Below are 16,185 nucleotides of genomic sequence, written 5' to 3'. Positions count from 1 at the left end.
CTTGCTTAAATCGATGAAGGCTGTATAAATCCTTGATTGTTGTTCACGGGCCTTTTCTTGTAGCTGTCGCAGTGTAAAAATTAGGTCCACCGTACCTCGATTTGGTCGAAAGCCGCACTGGGATTCAGGTAAAAGCTTCTCTAAGAGTGGAACCAGACGATTAGCCATAATCTTCGAGAGAATTTTCCCGGCCACATTCAGCAACGATATGCCCCTGTAATTGTTGCAATTCGACGTATCGCCTTTGTTCTTATAGAGGTTGATAACTAAAGCGTCTCTGAAGTCTTGTGGCACATCTCCCTGTTCCCAGATTTTGCGGAATAGTATTAGGAGACTATTGACAATGTCCTCATCCAAGGCTTTGAATATCTCCGCCGGAATGCCGTCTAGACCAGGTGACTTATCATTTTTCATATTTTTAATCGCACTTATGATTTCCGACATTGAGATTTCGTCATCAAGCGATGTCATCGGATTATACGCGGGGAGCAGGTCTAAAATGGATAAATCCGAGTCGTTATTTTGATTCAAGACCTGTGAGTAGTGCTCCTTCCATCTTTCGAGAATTTTTCTATCATCAGTTAGATCCATGAGCATCTCTTATAGGAAAGCTAGCTTTTCTGCTTGGACCGTAAACAGTTTTAATAGCTTCGAAAAAACGCCTGTAGTCATGGTTATCGGCGTAAGCTTGTATTTCCCTAGCTTTTTCTTTCCACCAGCTGTCCTTGATTTTTCTTATTTCTTGACGGACCTCGCGTTTTATGTTTATGAAACTTATTTGGGCTGCAACATCGCCAGGCTTGTTAATTGCGGTTTTCATCGCTTTGTGTTTTGCGTCCAAAAGGGGTGCGATATGAGTTTCACTGTCGGCAAACCAGTCTGGGGATTTTCGGGAGCGTTCTGTGCCCAGTATTTCTTTCGCTGTATTTGTAAGGGATGACTTGAAACGGAGCCAATGAGTCTCAATGTCGTCGTTATAATCCGGTGGTGTTAGGCTATCTTTGACGGCAGCTGTGAATCTGTCCTTTGTAGAAGGGTTTTGTAGTTTGGATATTTGAAGGCGCTCTCTTAGATACTTCGGCTTGCGTTGGTATTTTGGGCGCATTGAGATTTTCATTCTCGAGATTACCAGCCTATGATCAGTCCAGCACTCCAGATCTGCTCTGGGTTTAGTGACCAACACCTCTTTCAGATCTTTCCTTCTCACGATCACATAGTCGAGGGTATGCCAATGCCCTGAGCGCGGGTGGCGCCAGGTTCCCCTTGAATTGGGTCTCGTAATAAAATAGGTGTTCGTTATGCACAGATTGTGTTCTGCACAAAGAGCCAGCAGACGTTCTCCATTCGAATTAATGCTGTTTGTGCCGTGTTTCCCTATTATTCCCGGCCATAGTTCTGAGTCTTGACCTCTGCCCACTCTAGCGTTGAAGTCTCCAAGGAGAATAATTCGTTCCCGTTTTGGGATTTTTCTTAATGTAGCAACGAGTGTTTCGTAAAAAGTGTCCTTCAAGTTGTCAGAGGAGTTCAAAGTGGGTGCGTATACTGCAATGATGTTCACAAACGTGTTGTTCGCTGCAGGAAAACGTAGGGTCATTAAACGTTCTGAGATACCAACTGGATTTTCGGTAAGTTTGGCGGCCAAGTCGTTTCTAATGGCAAAGCCTACGCCATGTTGTCTGATTTCGCCTTCCGGCAAGCCTTTCCAAAAAAAAGTATACGCTTGTTCTACCAAGCTACCTTCGTCCGAAAAGCGTGTTTCGCTTAAAGCAACTATTGCAATGGATGTTCGTTGCAGTTCCTTATCGATTAGGGCAGTACGCCTCTCTGGTCGGTCGGCCTTGGGGTTGTCTAGCAAGGTTCTGACGTTCCATGCTGCAAAAGCTATGTGCTTTTCATTGGTGTTTGTTCGATGATTCACTCGCTCAGGCACCCTCCCCCGGAGATCCGAATGGGAGGGTATTTTACCTCCGGATACGAATTTTGTCCTGTTCGACTGATCCATCTTTTTGTAGGAGCTGCGTTAGAAGGTGTTCAAAAGCTGCACTGGTAACGCTGTCTGTGCAACTTTGGTTGCGGCTACGACTAGATTATCTTGTGGCACAGGTATCCTGAGACGACAAGGTCTGAGACGTAACTTGAGCAACGCAGAGAGCCATTTCCTGCTCATGCCAATGTTTAGGCTACGTAATTGTGGGAAACAGAGTTATACCGCTCATGTTCGGTCGCCAGAGCCTCGTTCGTAAGAACAGGGTGCACCGCGAGTAGGTGAGGTTGGCATTTGAGAGGAGAGGCTATAAAACGCATCCTTCCCCCTTACACCATCAATGCTAAAGGAGTTCGATTAAATAAAAAGTTTTGATGAGCTCATAAAATTGAATGAGAGTTCAAATGAGGACTCCTTATTCACTGAAACGGTAATTTTAATTTTTATTTAATATATTCGATTTTTACAATATTTTTTATAGCGCAAGAAATTTCAAAGTGTTGATGGCAAAGATACCTCAGATACTACGAGGAGAATTTTGAATAGGCTGATGACGAAAAAATTGGCAGTTATTACCAATTGGACGGCCAGGAATAACAAAAAATGGCTTTAAAGACATGAAAAATGTTATCGAATTAATTCATGGTATGTTTTATATTATAGTATATGCAGTATAATAATAAAAAATTTCTAAATTGGTTTTTACTCTCTAGCCAATTCTCAGAATAAAGCAAGGTCTTTTAGTTTCTGAAATTTCAATTAAATGCAATTGAAGTAGAATATTCTTTCGTTCCTTTTCTCCAGTTTTATAATGACTTTATTAGGATTGAATGAAAGACAAATATATATATATATATATATATATATATATAATGAATATTCATAATATTTTATTTGCAGTGTCTGTAAGAAAGAATCCACTTCTCCAATCACCAACTCTTGATTAAGTGGAAAATGTAATGAAAAGTTGGCTGCGTTCGGCAAGTGACAGAGGAGGGGAGCGAGCCAGAAGATATACAAAAAAATAATGCATTTCAACAAATACTTTTATGAATTATGTATCTCTATTTTTCTTTCTATTATTTTTGAAAAGATATTTTTTTCTGTTAAATTATTGTTAATTTTTTTCTCGAGATGTTTATTTTTTATCAATATGTTTATTTTCAATTAAAATTTTCATTTTTCAATAATATGTTTCTGAATTAAGATACAGAGAAAATAATGCATTTCTACAAATATTTGTATGAATTTCTCTTTCTCTATTTTTCTATTTCATTATTTATGAAGATTTATGTTTTTTTTGTAATAATACTTTTAATTTTTTTTCTCAAGGTGTTCATCTTTCATCAATATATTTTTTTCAATTAATATTTTTATTTCTCAATAAAATTTTTCTGAATCGAGATAGCTTTTCAATTCAACTTGTGCTTCCATTATTAATTCGTTAATAAATTGAAATCAATAAGAACATATGCAAATATATTGATTATTTGTCCATTTTTACAGGAAAACTGACGATAGGTAGATAGATAGAGTTATTCATTTCATAGTATACACACATGAAAATACATAGAAAAAATGTCAAAAAATCAATTGAACCATAGCTACCATTACATTTGCAGCAGTCAAGATATTCCTGCACATTATATGGTTCACATTTCAGGATAAATGAACACAACTCTTCAATAAAAACCTTATCATTGCTTATATAACAAAATTGTTTTGAAAGAGCATTAAATAATTTTTTTTTTTTTTATTAATCTCAATAATTATTAACAATCAGAATAGTATTCTATAAGTTAATGTGTTAACAAGTAGTCAAGTGACTTGAATAGAGCGGGGAGATTATCTCCAGTGAGAGAATCTCATTATTCCATTAAATCAGCTGGCCAATGTCTCTTCAATCTTCTTGATAAGGTGTTTGCCAGTAAGGGTTGGAGTAAAATATTTGAGTGGTTTTCCATTCTTGCGTGGTGATGTTTGCTTCTATGCTTGATGACTTCTTCAACGTATGGTATATTTAGGTCTTCATGTAAAGTCTGGTTGGATTTTTGATAATATGTTCCCTCCAGGTTAGTCTAGTGTCTAGATGAAAGCCTAGGTATTTTGCTGATGTAGTTTGTGGAATTATTATGTTGTTCAATTTGATTGGAGGACAATGTTGCTTTCTCAGTGTAAAGTCTACTTGTTGTGATTTGGTTTCATTTATTTTTATTTTCCACTTTTTCATCCAGATTTGTAATTTGTCTAGGTGTTCTTGTACTAGTTTAGTCGCTGTTGCTGGGTCTTCATGTGCTGCCATTATTGTTGTGTCATCAGCAAATGTTCCTGTTGTAGTGTGAGCTGTTATTGGTAGATCCGAGGTATAAAGAAGGTAAAGGAACGGGCCCAGCACGCTTCCTTGTGGGACTCCAGCTTGAATGGGACAATAATCTGATACTTCATGCCCAACTCTAGTTCTAAACTGTCTGTTTGTAAGGTATGAATTCAGTATATTGAAGAATTTTAGAGGAAGAATATTTCTTATCTTGAATAGGAGTCCTGAATGCCATACTTTATCGAACGCTTGACTCACATCCAGAAAGACTGAAGTACAGTATAGCTTCTTTTCAAACGCTTGGTTTATGGTTTGCGTTATTCGATGCGTTTGTTGGACAGTTGAGTGACCATGTCTGAATCCGAATTGATGTGAAGGAATCCAATGATCTATGGGAATTTCGGCGTTTATTTTCTGAAGTAATAATCTTTCCAATATTTTCGAGATTATTGGCAGAAGGCTTATGGGTCGATATGATGTTACTTCGTGTGGATTCTTTCCCGGTTTCAGTATCATGTGTACTTCTGCTGTTTTCAGTGATCTAGGCCAGTGCCCGAGTCTCAATATAGCATTAAAGATGTAGGTTACCATGACAATCCCTTTTCTAGGCAGTTCTTTGATCATCTTTGCAGTTATTCCATCAATACCTGGTGCCTTTTTAAGGTTCAGATGAGTGATTTCTTTGTATACTTCTTTAGGTGTTAAGAACTTTATATTTTGAGTTTCTGTAGGGATGTTAGAAATATTTTCCTCAACAATTTCAGCAATGTCCTGGTCATTTGGTTTGAATACCTCTGTCAGGTAATGTGCAAACAATTTCGCCTTTTCTTTTTCGCTTCTAGCCCATCTAGCATTGGTTTCAGTTGAGTTTTTCACTGGGACATTTTGTTCTGTTGGCTTTACCTTGGATTTTATAGGTCTCCATATTGAGTTGTCGTATCGGTTCAATCCGGTGATATATATATTGAATGATTCTTCCTTCAATTCTCTTAGCCTATTTTTAAGTTTATTGCTTATATTATTGAATGCTGTTTTGTCTGCAGGAGCATGTGTCTTTTGCCATCTAGATCTTATTTTGCGTTTTTCAGCAATGAGCTTTTTAATTTCTAATGGTATTGGTTCTGGTTTGTTGTCATTGCAACTTCTTGGAGTACTTTGGATGGCTGCATCCTTGAGTATAGTTGTAAATGAATCAAGTGCTTCTTCGATTTCTTTTTTTTCCTTCAGTCTCAAGGAAAGAGAGACCCGTTCATGAATTAATTTGCGGTATTCAACCCAGTTGGTTTTTCGATTATGTAGTTTTGGTGGAGACTTTTTATTGATTATCAAGGTGCTCAGTGACGCTATTACTGGAGTATGATCTGATGATAGGTCATAGCTTGAACATACATCCATATATGATGAATCTATTCCATTTGTTATAAAAAAATCTAGTAGATCAGGTGTTTTATTCGGATCACTGGGCCAGTATGTAGGACTTCCAGTAGACAAGAAGGAGTAATTTTTTTCATGCAACAATTTGGCCAGCTCTCGTCCCTTGGTGGTGGTTAATCGTGAGCCCCAGAGAGTATTCTTACTGTTAAAATCTCCTCCGACAAAGAATTTTGTGCCTAATGTGGTAAAGAAATCTCTATAGTGGTTAATTTTCAGATTGTGTTTAGGGGGACAATAGACAACTGATATTGTCAATTCATAGGAGAACATTCTTACTTTGACCGAAGTAGCTTGAAGGTGATCAACTTTGTTTCTGGCATTACATAGTGGCTTATTGTGTTTTTAATTAGAATTGCTGTTCCGCCGTGTGCTGTGTTGTCTGGGTGGTTGGTAGAGTAGGTGATGTAATTTGGTATGTTGAAGTATGACCTATCAGTGAAATGTGACTCACTTATGAGGAGGATGTCTATAAAGTTGTGTTGTAAAAAAGTTAAATAATTTGATACACATGTACATTGCATTATTCTCTGTGAGTGTAAGATTGTGTATGGGATACATACAGGGTTGGGATAAAGTTTGGCACCAAATTAATATATTTAAAACGGAACGGACGGTAATGACTGGCATATTGTCAGGAGGTGAATGGCAAGCACTTCGAACATTTAAAATGATTTTTTTTTAAATTATTTTCAATAAATTTTTTCTACTAGTAAAAGCCCTGTATTTCTTCTTTTTATAGATTTTCATAAAGAATACGTCATGAAAAGCAGAAACAGTTATCTAATACAAAGTATTTCGTTTCATTTCTCACTATTGATACAAATAACAACGATTTATTTATTTGAATGGATTTTTTCTCAAATGTACAAAAAGACTGAATTTCTTCTTTTTACAGATAATTTTTACATGGAACCCGATATGGACAGATCCAAAACAAGGTGCACTTTCAGAATCTTCAGAAACATACAGGCTGTCCCATTTAAATAAAAAAAGTTTTGTCATTTCCGGTTAAACCGGAAGTATCTCATTGAAGGAAAATATGCTCATCAGATGCATTGTGGTCCATTACACTAAGCTGCCAAATTTGAAAAATATCGCCCGTTTTGTTTTAAAGATATTAATTTGGTGCCAAACTTTATCCAAACCCTGTATATTGATCCATCTCCAGCAAACACTGAAATTCAGTCACTGAACAAAAACTGTGAATCGTTGCCTCGCTTGACTGCAGTGATTGTAATGCAGTAACTGCGCCAAAAAGGACCGTATATGTCCGCTGGACTGTTCAGTTACTGTACAGTACAAAATGCATTTGACATACAGTCACAGCTGCACTTCAAAAACAGCGATGGTATTGCAATTACTGTACAGCAAGCTGCACTTCAAATGCACCAGTTACTTGCTAAAACTATACAGCAAGCTGTACTTTAAATGCGGTAGTCACTATGCAAAAACTGTACAGTATGCTGCACTTCGAATGCAGCCCAGCGAGCACAAACATCCCTGGGATGTTTTGGGATGTTTCGAAAATGTTGGCATGAGGATGTTTCTTTGAAACGTTATATGCACTTCCCAAAGAGGTCTCCAAAGGCTATTGGAAATCTCTATTTGTTCTGATCTGTGCCATCTGTGGCATTTCTTCGTCTACCTACTGAGAGGTACTGACGTGCTGAAAATAATGTAAACGTGTGGATATCTTCTCTTGGCGTCGCCTTGGGAGGTTTATTCCAAATAAACAATATACAATTCACCTATTTCATTTTGCCGCCATTTCCACTTTCTTCGTAGTTTGGACTGTGGACTGTTCGGAGTTGAAAGTTGATTGGTGATTTGTAGACTAGGTAGACGAAGAAATGCCACAGATGGCACAGATCAGAACAAATAAAGATTTCCAATAGCCTTTGGAGACCTCTTTGGGAAGTGCATATTACGTTTCAAAGAAACATCCTCATGCCAACATTTTCGAAACATCCCAAAACATCCTAGGGATGTTCGTGCTCGCTGGGTATTCTGTATTTCATTTAAAAACTTTGTAGTTCATTTAAAATTGAATGTGGTATCCTCAAACATTTAAATGAAAGAAAAAAGGCCTCTCACAAGAATTTCATATAAAGTCTTACAAACAGCGATTTCGTGTGCGCAAAGCGCTTTAGAAATGTTCTATTGTGTACATGAAAAGGCTATCAAAAAACTTTTGAGTAGTTCTTTCTGTGACATCCCAGGGACATCCATATAATAGCCGCCTGCGGCGGACATTGGCTGTTCTATAAAAGTTCTATTCATGTATAAACAGAACATCGCAGTGGATGTTCAATGTCTCGAAATCTCTTACTTTTAACATCTCTGAGATGTTTTAGTGCTCGCTGGGAGTAGTCACTGTGCAAAAACTGTACAGTAAGCTGCACTTTGAATGCAGTAGTCACTGTGCAGAAGCTGTATAGCAAGCTGTAGTTTATAATATGCAGAAGTCACTGTGCAAAAACTGTACAGCAAGCCGTATTTTATATGCAGTAGTCACTGTGCTCAAACTGTACAGCAAGCTGCACTTTAAATGTAGCAGTAGATGTGCAAGAACTGTACGGCAAGCTGCACTTTGTGTGCAGCAGTCATTATGCAGTTACAATATCGAAACTTGCGAAACAATATTCTGTGTACAGAAGTTTCCTAGATATAAACAGAATATCCATTGTGCAAATAAGAAATTTTCGCTTGATATAATCTATATATCGGTGATGAAAGGAGTCTTCAGATACTGAATTATATATATGTTAGCAAATGTTAATTTGACCCCCCTTAAAATATACTGATAATGTCCGACGACGAATGTCGAAGGAAGAATAAGAGTATAGAACCTATGCTCTGTGAACTCTGTGCTCCAATGTTACCTGCTCTCTCTTTTGCACAGGCCGAACAGACTATTACTTGAACTATCTTGTCGGGCGATACGCTGCACTTTGTGTGCAGCAGTCATTATGCAGTTACAATATCGAAACTTGCGAAACAATATTCTGTGCACAGAAGTTTCCTAGATATAAACAGAGTATCCATTGTGCAAATAAGAAATTTTCGCTTGATATAATCTATATATCGGTGATGAAAGGAGTCTTCAGATACTGAATTATATATGTTAGCAAATGTTAATTTGACCGATACGCTTTGTACCTGACCCTGTGTTAGAGCACCTCCACGTGCTAGATAACCGACCGCCATCTTACTTTGTGAATAAAAAGTATCAACCACGTGTTTTATTAATTCTAACATATATAATTATGAAATGTCCCTTCAACCTGCAAAATCGAATTCTCAAATTCTTTTGACTCCTTGAAGAAGGTATATGTTTAAGTTTAAGGAATTCCTATCAATTATTATTCTAGATTCAATTATTTTCGTTAGTCGGTATATTTCTTCTTTCGAGAAAATAAATTGAGGATCCTATTTTGTGAGTGAAAATCGTTTGTGTTTTGTGAGAATCTACAAGAATAAGCCGAAATGGACCAGCAAAATCTCAACAAAGCTCCCGAAGAAAGTGAAGCCATTTCGGTAATGCGGATAATGGAGAACCAGGCCCAACTTCAAATGAAGATGATGGAGTTGCTAGCCAACATGTTTAGTTTAAGGAACGACACCGACCACGTGGTGACCGCATAATTCAGGCCCGGATCTAGGGGGGGGCAAGCGGGGCGCTTGCCCCGGGCGCCAGCTCAAGGGGGCGCCAAAATCAACCAGAGGTTAAAATTTTTTTACTTTTAATTTTCTCGGAAAAAATCAATTTCCTTGTTCTAAAATGGAAAGTGTAAAATGGAAAAATGATAAATCATCACTATGCCTAAAATCAATGAGGGATTCAATTAACTGCATATTATTCAGTCATCTACGAATGACCGCCACACTTGGGTGAAATAGGTTGAAAGATCTGATATGTTCACACTGCATCGCCAGCAGTAATTTCTTTGCCTGCCGACTCATCGCCTTCTCATCTGGAACTAAGGGCCAGAATTTCCGATTTTCTATAGACCATAACTTAAAAACTAATCCTTTCAGCATAATTCTGTTTGCATATTCGTAATCTATGCCTTAGTAAAAACACCAATTTTGGTGGAAATCGGTAAGATTGAAATTTTTTCAAATTTTCCATAGATGTACCGAGTTTTTCACCATAATATGAGCCCCCTTAAATTTAAAGTCACTTTAAGCTTAAAGCTTCCTTTAGTGTCATTTTTAGTAGGGTTAAAGGAAGCTTTAAAATTAAAGCGACTTTAGGTTTGATTATGAAACAGGCCGTAAGAGAGGTACAAAAAAATGTCTCATACTAAAGTTTCACGAAATTGAATGTTTCAAAATGTTATCACAAAATGAAATATATACAGAGTGGGCGATTTTTTGAAGAACATTTTTGGTCTCTGATCAAAACCGAATTCATTCTCTACACTAATTCGAGGACGTAGAACACGAATATGCAAACAGATATTTAAAAAAAATCTTTTTTCAAGTTATGGTCGATGGAAAATCGGAAATTTTGGACCTTCGCGAAAAAATTCATAAAATCTGATGTGTTCGTGATAGATGAATGAAGTGTGGTTTTTTGTATTTGCAAAGAACCAATTCATCCCAAAAAAAAAACAGCATATGACTAGTGCCTTTTTTCTAGCTGCTACAGCTCCTCAAGGTTGACCAATATTTCCGAAATTTTGAACTAAAAGTGATTCAGTTCTCAAAATACTGATCCTCCAAAAATCTAATTGCATATTCGTGATCTTCGACCTTGAATTGATATGTAAAATGATCCGGGTCGACATATGTAGCTAAAAAAATAAATTTCTGTTCGGAATAATTTCGTTCATGAAGCGCGGGTAAAAACGATAGACGAGGGCGGGTTGCAAACGACATTCTTGTAAACAAAAACTTTTTTATTTTTCGAACGATGGCAACCCGAGTCATTTTCTTTACTAATTCGAGGTCGTAGATTACGAATATGCAATTTTTGGGAGTATTTTGGGAAAAGAATAACTTTTAAAGGAATAATGAGAAAAAATATCTTTTGATGGAACAATGGGAAAAAAATAAGAGTGATTTTTTTCCCAAAGTGTAAAAAAATAACTCGGGTTGAAAGCGATGACGAATATGCAATTAGATTTTTCCTACGAACCTTGGAAGGGGGGGGGGCGCCAGGCGCCATCATGAATTTTTGCCCCGGTCAGAAAAAATCGTAGATCCGGGCCTGGCATAATTATCGTTAGCCCAGTTTGTCCCCGACGATACATCCTTTTCAACCAAGGAGTGGATTGAGGAAGTTGATCAAATTAAATTCGTAAACAGGTACGTCTGATACTGTTGTGGGCAAGCCCTGAAAGGCCGTGCAGCCAAAAATTTATCAAAATTGGAAACCGATAGTTAGAAATTGGTCAACATTTTCTAGGAATTTAGAGATAGCGTTCCCTGAGAAAGGAACTCCGGCCACGAGGCTTAAAGCTAGCATGTTGATAAGTAGTGCAAATTTAAGTTCGTTAGTAGAGTATGCTCATGCCAAGTTGAATTCGATCAGGAAACTTTGTGAAAAGTTTCCGTGGGAAAAAGTGTTGAGCTTGATAGCACATGATATCACTAATGTAGAAGTTAAGAATAGATTATTAATGCAAGAACCTAAGAATGAAATGCAGCAGCTGAAATTGCCTTCTTCATAGGATTCCGACGCTCCATATTAGTTCAGATAATAGTAGAAAACTAGAAAAATGAAGCAGCTACTGAAAACAGAATCAGACAAAACCTTTCATGGGAATTGTAGGAACTGTGAAAAATTTAGGCATAGAAAGTTAGATTATTGTAAAGAAACGTTGTTTTAATTCTAATACTGAAAATTCCAGTCTTGAATGTAATTTCTGTGATAGAAAGGGACATACTGAAGATTTTTATTTTGTTAAGAAAAAGAAAGAAACAAGTTCAGTTAAACTTTAGTTACCCAGTGTTCGTAACAATCAATTAGCACATTAGATTTGAATATAGACTTGTCAGGATTGGACGAGCGATTAGTAAAGTATTGAATAAATCGAATATTGTCAAATAACAAAAATTTTCAAGCGAGTCGACTAACTTAGTCGAAACATACCTAGTGAAAATAAGATACTGGCGCTTTGTTATGTTTCAGGAAAATCAAAACCAATTGCAAAAGTTTGATCTGTTTTGTACGTGAATTCTTATGAAGATTTACACAAGACAAGCGCTCTCAAGAATGTAAAATGTTCCCGTTGAGCAATCCAGGAGTATAGTATAACGCTGGCAGGTCTCTAACATCAGGTTAGGTTACCGATTGATGTTAATCAGAAAATTTCCATGAAGGTAGCTATCGAATGAAGAAAAACTGAAGCCAACATTTATTGGACCTTTCGAAGTGCAAGCAGTCCTACCAAACGATCTATATGCCTTGAGAAGAGTAGGAGTCCAGAATAGAACCAATGAGATCTTGGCCTAAAAAAGCAAATAGTGATGAGTGAGTGCTAGTTTCAATGATGCGCCATGATGAAGTGAAATATTCTCATGTCCATCAAATTTTATGTTCTATACTGTTCCTTATGAGATTCTTATTGTTATGTTATTATCCATTGTATTGTCTCATTTTCATTTTATGTTGAATGTTTTCCAAAGCACTTGAAATTCCATGATAAGTTTTCGGTACTTTAAATACGAATATGTAAAATTGACAAGTAAGGCCCAGACGGGATGTCGCTAGTGAGGCTAACTCTGTGCAATTGAGAAGTAAGGTCCGGACGGGAGTCCCTAGTTGAGGCTAACCTCTGTTCAATTTCACAGTTGTGATATTGACAAGTAAGGCCTAGACGGGAGGTCGCTAGTGAGGCTAACTTCTGTGCAATTGACAACTAAGGTCCGGACGGGAGTCCCTAGTTGAGGCTAACCTCTGTGCAATTTCACAGTTGTGATATTGACAAGTAAGGCATAGACGGGAGGTCGCTAGTGAGGCTAACTTCTGTGCAATTGACAAGTAAGGCCCGGACGGGAGTCCCTAGTAGAGGCTAACTTATGTGCAATGTCACAAACCTAATTTAACAGTTTATATGTTGTAAATGACAATTTTATCAACTTTTGAAATTCAAAGTGTTTTGTTAACTTGATCTGTAAACAGTAAGCGGTGGTGGTTTTTTTCTCGCTTGGCTCTTTTTTCCACCTATAATAATGCCGCAGCGCGAGCCAGCGCATCAAACAGAGCCATGTACACAAAGATTCAACTGTTTTATGTTTACAAGCACCCTTTAACAATGTTGTTTGATATTAAGATATTGTTTATGCCTAGTAAGTGAAACGAGGACGTTTCAGTGGTCAGTATGGCCGTGTTAGCAAATGTTAATTTGACCCCCCTTAAAATATACTGATAATGTCCGACGACGAATGTCGAAGGAAGAATAAGAGTATAGAACCTATGCTCTGTGAACTCTGTGCTCCAATGTTACCTGCTCTCTCTTTTGCACAGGCCGAACAGACTATTACTTGAACTATCTTGTCGGGCGATACGCTTTGTACCTGACCCTGTGTTAGAGCACCTCCACGTGCTAGATAACCGACCGCCATCTTACTTTGTGAATAAAAAGTATCAACCACGTGTTTTATTAATTCTAACATATATAATTATGAAATGTCCCTTCAACCTGCATAATCGAATTTTCAAATTCTTTTGACTCCTTGAAGAAGGTATATGTTTAAGTTTAAGGAATTCCTATCAATTATTATTCTAGATTCAATTATTTTCGTTAGTCGGTATACTCCAATAAAAAATTGATAAAATCAAACAAAACTTTTATTCATGAAATATAATATGTATATGGCATAATTATACCTATATACGGAATAACAAGATGTAAATGAAATTAAAATTATCAGGAGCCTAGAATATATGAAGTGAGTCTTTATTCAGTTTCCTCTCGCTGTAAGCATCTGGTACCTCTCTCGTACATGCTTCTCCACCATGTTTGAATACTCCCTTCTGCAGATTATGAATCCATAATCACGTAAAAATGCACCTTGCACTCTATTATCACAACAAAAAACGGGGTGAAGTCAGTCAGTCAATTATTTACACAGTTCACTAATTTTGCACACACAATTCACTTAGATATCGATTGAAATTTATTTTGGGAGGATTTTGCATCTCTTCATAAACTTTTTAATTGATTTTGTTTCAGAGATTGGGAGTGAAAACCCTAAAAAGTTTATGAAGAGATGTTGCGAACGCAAGATTAGAATAATAATCTTCACTCGCTTAAAGAAGAACAGTGAGCTACCTTGTCACTGGTTACGCAGAATTGCGGAGTCTAGAAATGTAACTTGGTAGAGATCGTATTGCAAGGATAATGAAAGACGGTTAATTTAACTCGTAACAATTATATTTACAGTCAAACTAACTTAAATTATTTACATTATTTGAGCAAAAACATCAGTGTTACTAGAAACTGGGTTTTTTCACGTTCCTAGCTCGGAACCGCTGAATGAGTAAATGGAATTTTCTGACCTTATATCCCTTAGCTTTAGATTTATTGCAGGTTGCCGGCAGTTCAAAGTATACTCCAATCGCCTGGTTGAGACCTTCGGGTCGAAACTAATTGTCCTCTTTTTGATCGATAGGAGTGTCCTGTGTTTTGGGAACCTAAACTCTGCTTAAACTATCTGCTTAGATACTCGGCCAAACTCAGTTGTACTGGTGATTCAGTCGGACACGGTTCACTGATTACTTTTCACAAGTAAGGATAAAAAATGATGATAAGCGAAACACACTGCTTATCACAGTTTTGAAGACTTTTGAACGAAACAACGAGAGAAGAACAAAACTAAATGAAAGATAATGCCAATAAGAACTGCACCCCTGTGGTGCTTGGGTCGAACGCCTTTGTTTCTTGAGTAATTCTCGGCTAAATGTGGCGTGGGTACCGCGGTCCATCCCTTGGAAGAGCGTCTGGGGAAGTTTTGCGTCACATGTGTGACAACCAATGATATTTGCGGATTCAGCTCATTACCGTATATGGGCATATTTGGGAAGCAGGTACGCGGCAAGATCCCTAGGAACTTTCGTTCGTTCCTTGGTTGCGTTTTTTATCGCAACATACTCCCGCCCGTTGAAGTTTTTTAACTTCAAGAAAAACAAGACCTACCAAAAAAGTAAAAAAAATGAAAAATAAAACCCTAAGGAGAAAGAATATGAGGGGAACCATTATTTATGAAGGCAATAGAAAACACACTTATTATTGGAAGGAAACCTTAACTATCAGGCGTCTCTGGAATGGGGAGTGGGCATAGCTTAGCGATGCTTCTTGTGAATATGCCATCAGCTGTTTTAAGTTTCACCACTCGAATTCTTTTATCCCTTCCCGGAAAAACTTCCAGCACTCTGGCCAATGGCCATTTTAAAGGTGGGGTTTCCTCGTCCTTCAGAAGGACTAAGGAGCCTATTTGCAATTCTGGATGAAACCACTTTGGGCGATTCTGCAGTCTGTTGAGGTAATCAACTCTCCAACTATTCCAGAAGGTTTGGGTCACTTGGCTAATTCTCTGCCAACGTGTCAGTCGATTTTCTTTGATCTTTGTTACGTCCCTTTCTGGAGGGGCAGTCAAGCTCGCTCCAATCAGAAAATGTCCAGGTGTTAATATTTGAACATCATTGGGATCGTTTGATAAGGGACAGAGAGGACGTGAATTCAGAATAGACTCTATCTGAACTAACACAGTGTAAAATTCCTCGAACGTAAAGTGTGCTTCACCAATCAATCTTTTTAGGCGATGCTTTGTGCTTTTAACTGCTGCTTCCCAGACACCACCCCAATGAGGACTTCTGGGGGGTATGAACTTAAATTCAATCTCATTTTGAGATGCAAATTCTTTTATGGATTCTTGGAATTTGCCGTCTTTAAATACCTTGAAAAGGTCATATAACTGATTTCTGGCTCCGACAAAATTCGTACCATTATCGCTGTATATGGTAGAAGGATTTCCTCTTCGGGCAATGAATCTTTTCAAAGTCATGATGAATTGCTCAGAAGACAAATTTGTTACCATTTCTAAGTGAACAGCCTTTGTGCTCATACATACAAAGACCGCTATGTATGCCTTAACAAGTGGTGCCTTTCTCAAGTTCGAAGATTTGATGACAAATGGACCACCATAATCCAATCCAACTCGACTGAAACAGCGTGATTCTAATACTCTGTCTCTTGGTAAGTCTGCCATCAACTGATGAGTAGGCTGTGCTCTAAAACGATAACACAAGATACTATTCCTTGAGATCCTTTTTACCTCTCGGAGACCATCGAGTGGCCAGAATCTCAACCTGAAGTTTGATAAAACATTTTGAGCACCTGCATGACCTAGAGATTCATGCTTCTGTTTAAGCATGAGAGACACTACATAGTTGCGAGAAGGTAACAACATAGGATGCTTCTGATCGTAAGGAATTTCT

The 16,185-nt window shown here is 37.6% G+C and overlaps 1 protein-coding gene and 1 long non-coding RNA gene across 3 annotated transcripts in view; both read left to right on the top strand.

Moving 5' to 3' along the window:
* LOC123318930 (C3 and PZP-like alpha-2-macroglobulin domain-containing protein 8) overlaps positions 1-16,185 on the top strand; it is a 1,198,665-nt gene that overhangs the window by 772,731 nt on the left and 409,749 nt on the right. The window lies entirely within an intron of this gene.
* On the top strand, positions 2,273-3,053 carry LOC123318947. Its single transcript, XR_006538428.1, has 3 exons — positions 2,273-2,414; positions 2,466-2,629; positions 2,885-3,053. It is a non-coding gene; the product is annotated as an uncharacterized LOC123318947 (long non-coding RNA).

This window comes from Coccinella septempunctata, chromosome 8 (assembly GCF_907165205.1).
Source record: "Coccinella septempunctata chromosome 8, icCocSept1.1, whole genome shotgun sequence".
Lineage (NCBI taxonomy): Eukaryota > Metazoa > Arthropoda > Insecta > Coleoptera > Coccinellidae > Coccinella > Coccinella septempunctata.
The sequence above is the reverse complement of the archived record's forward strand: the minus strand, read 5'-3'. Positions and strand labels throughout refer to the sequence as shown.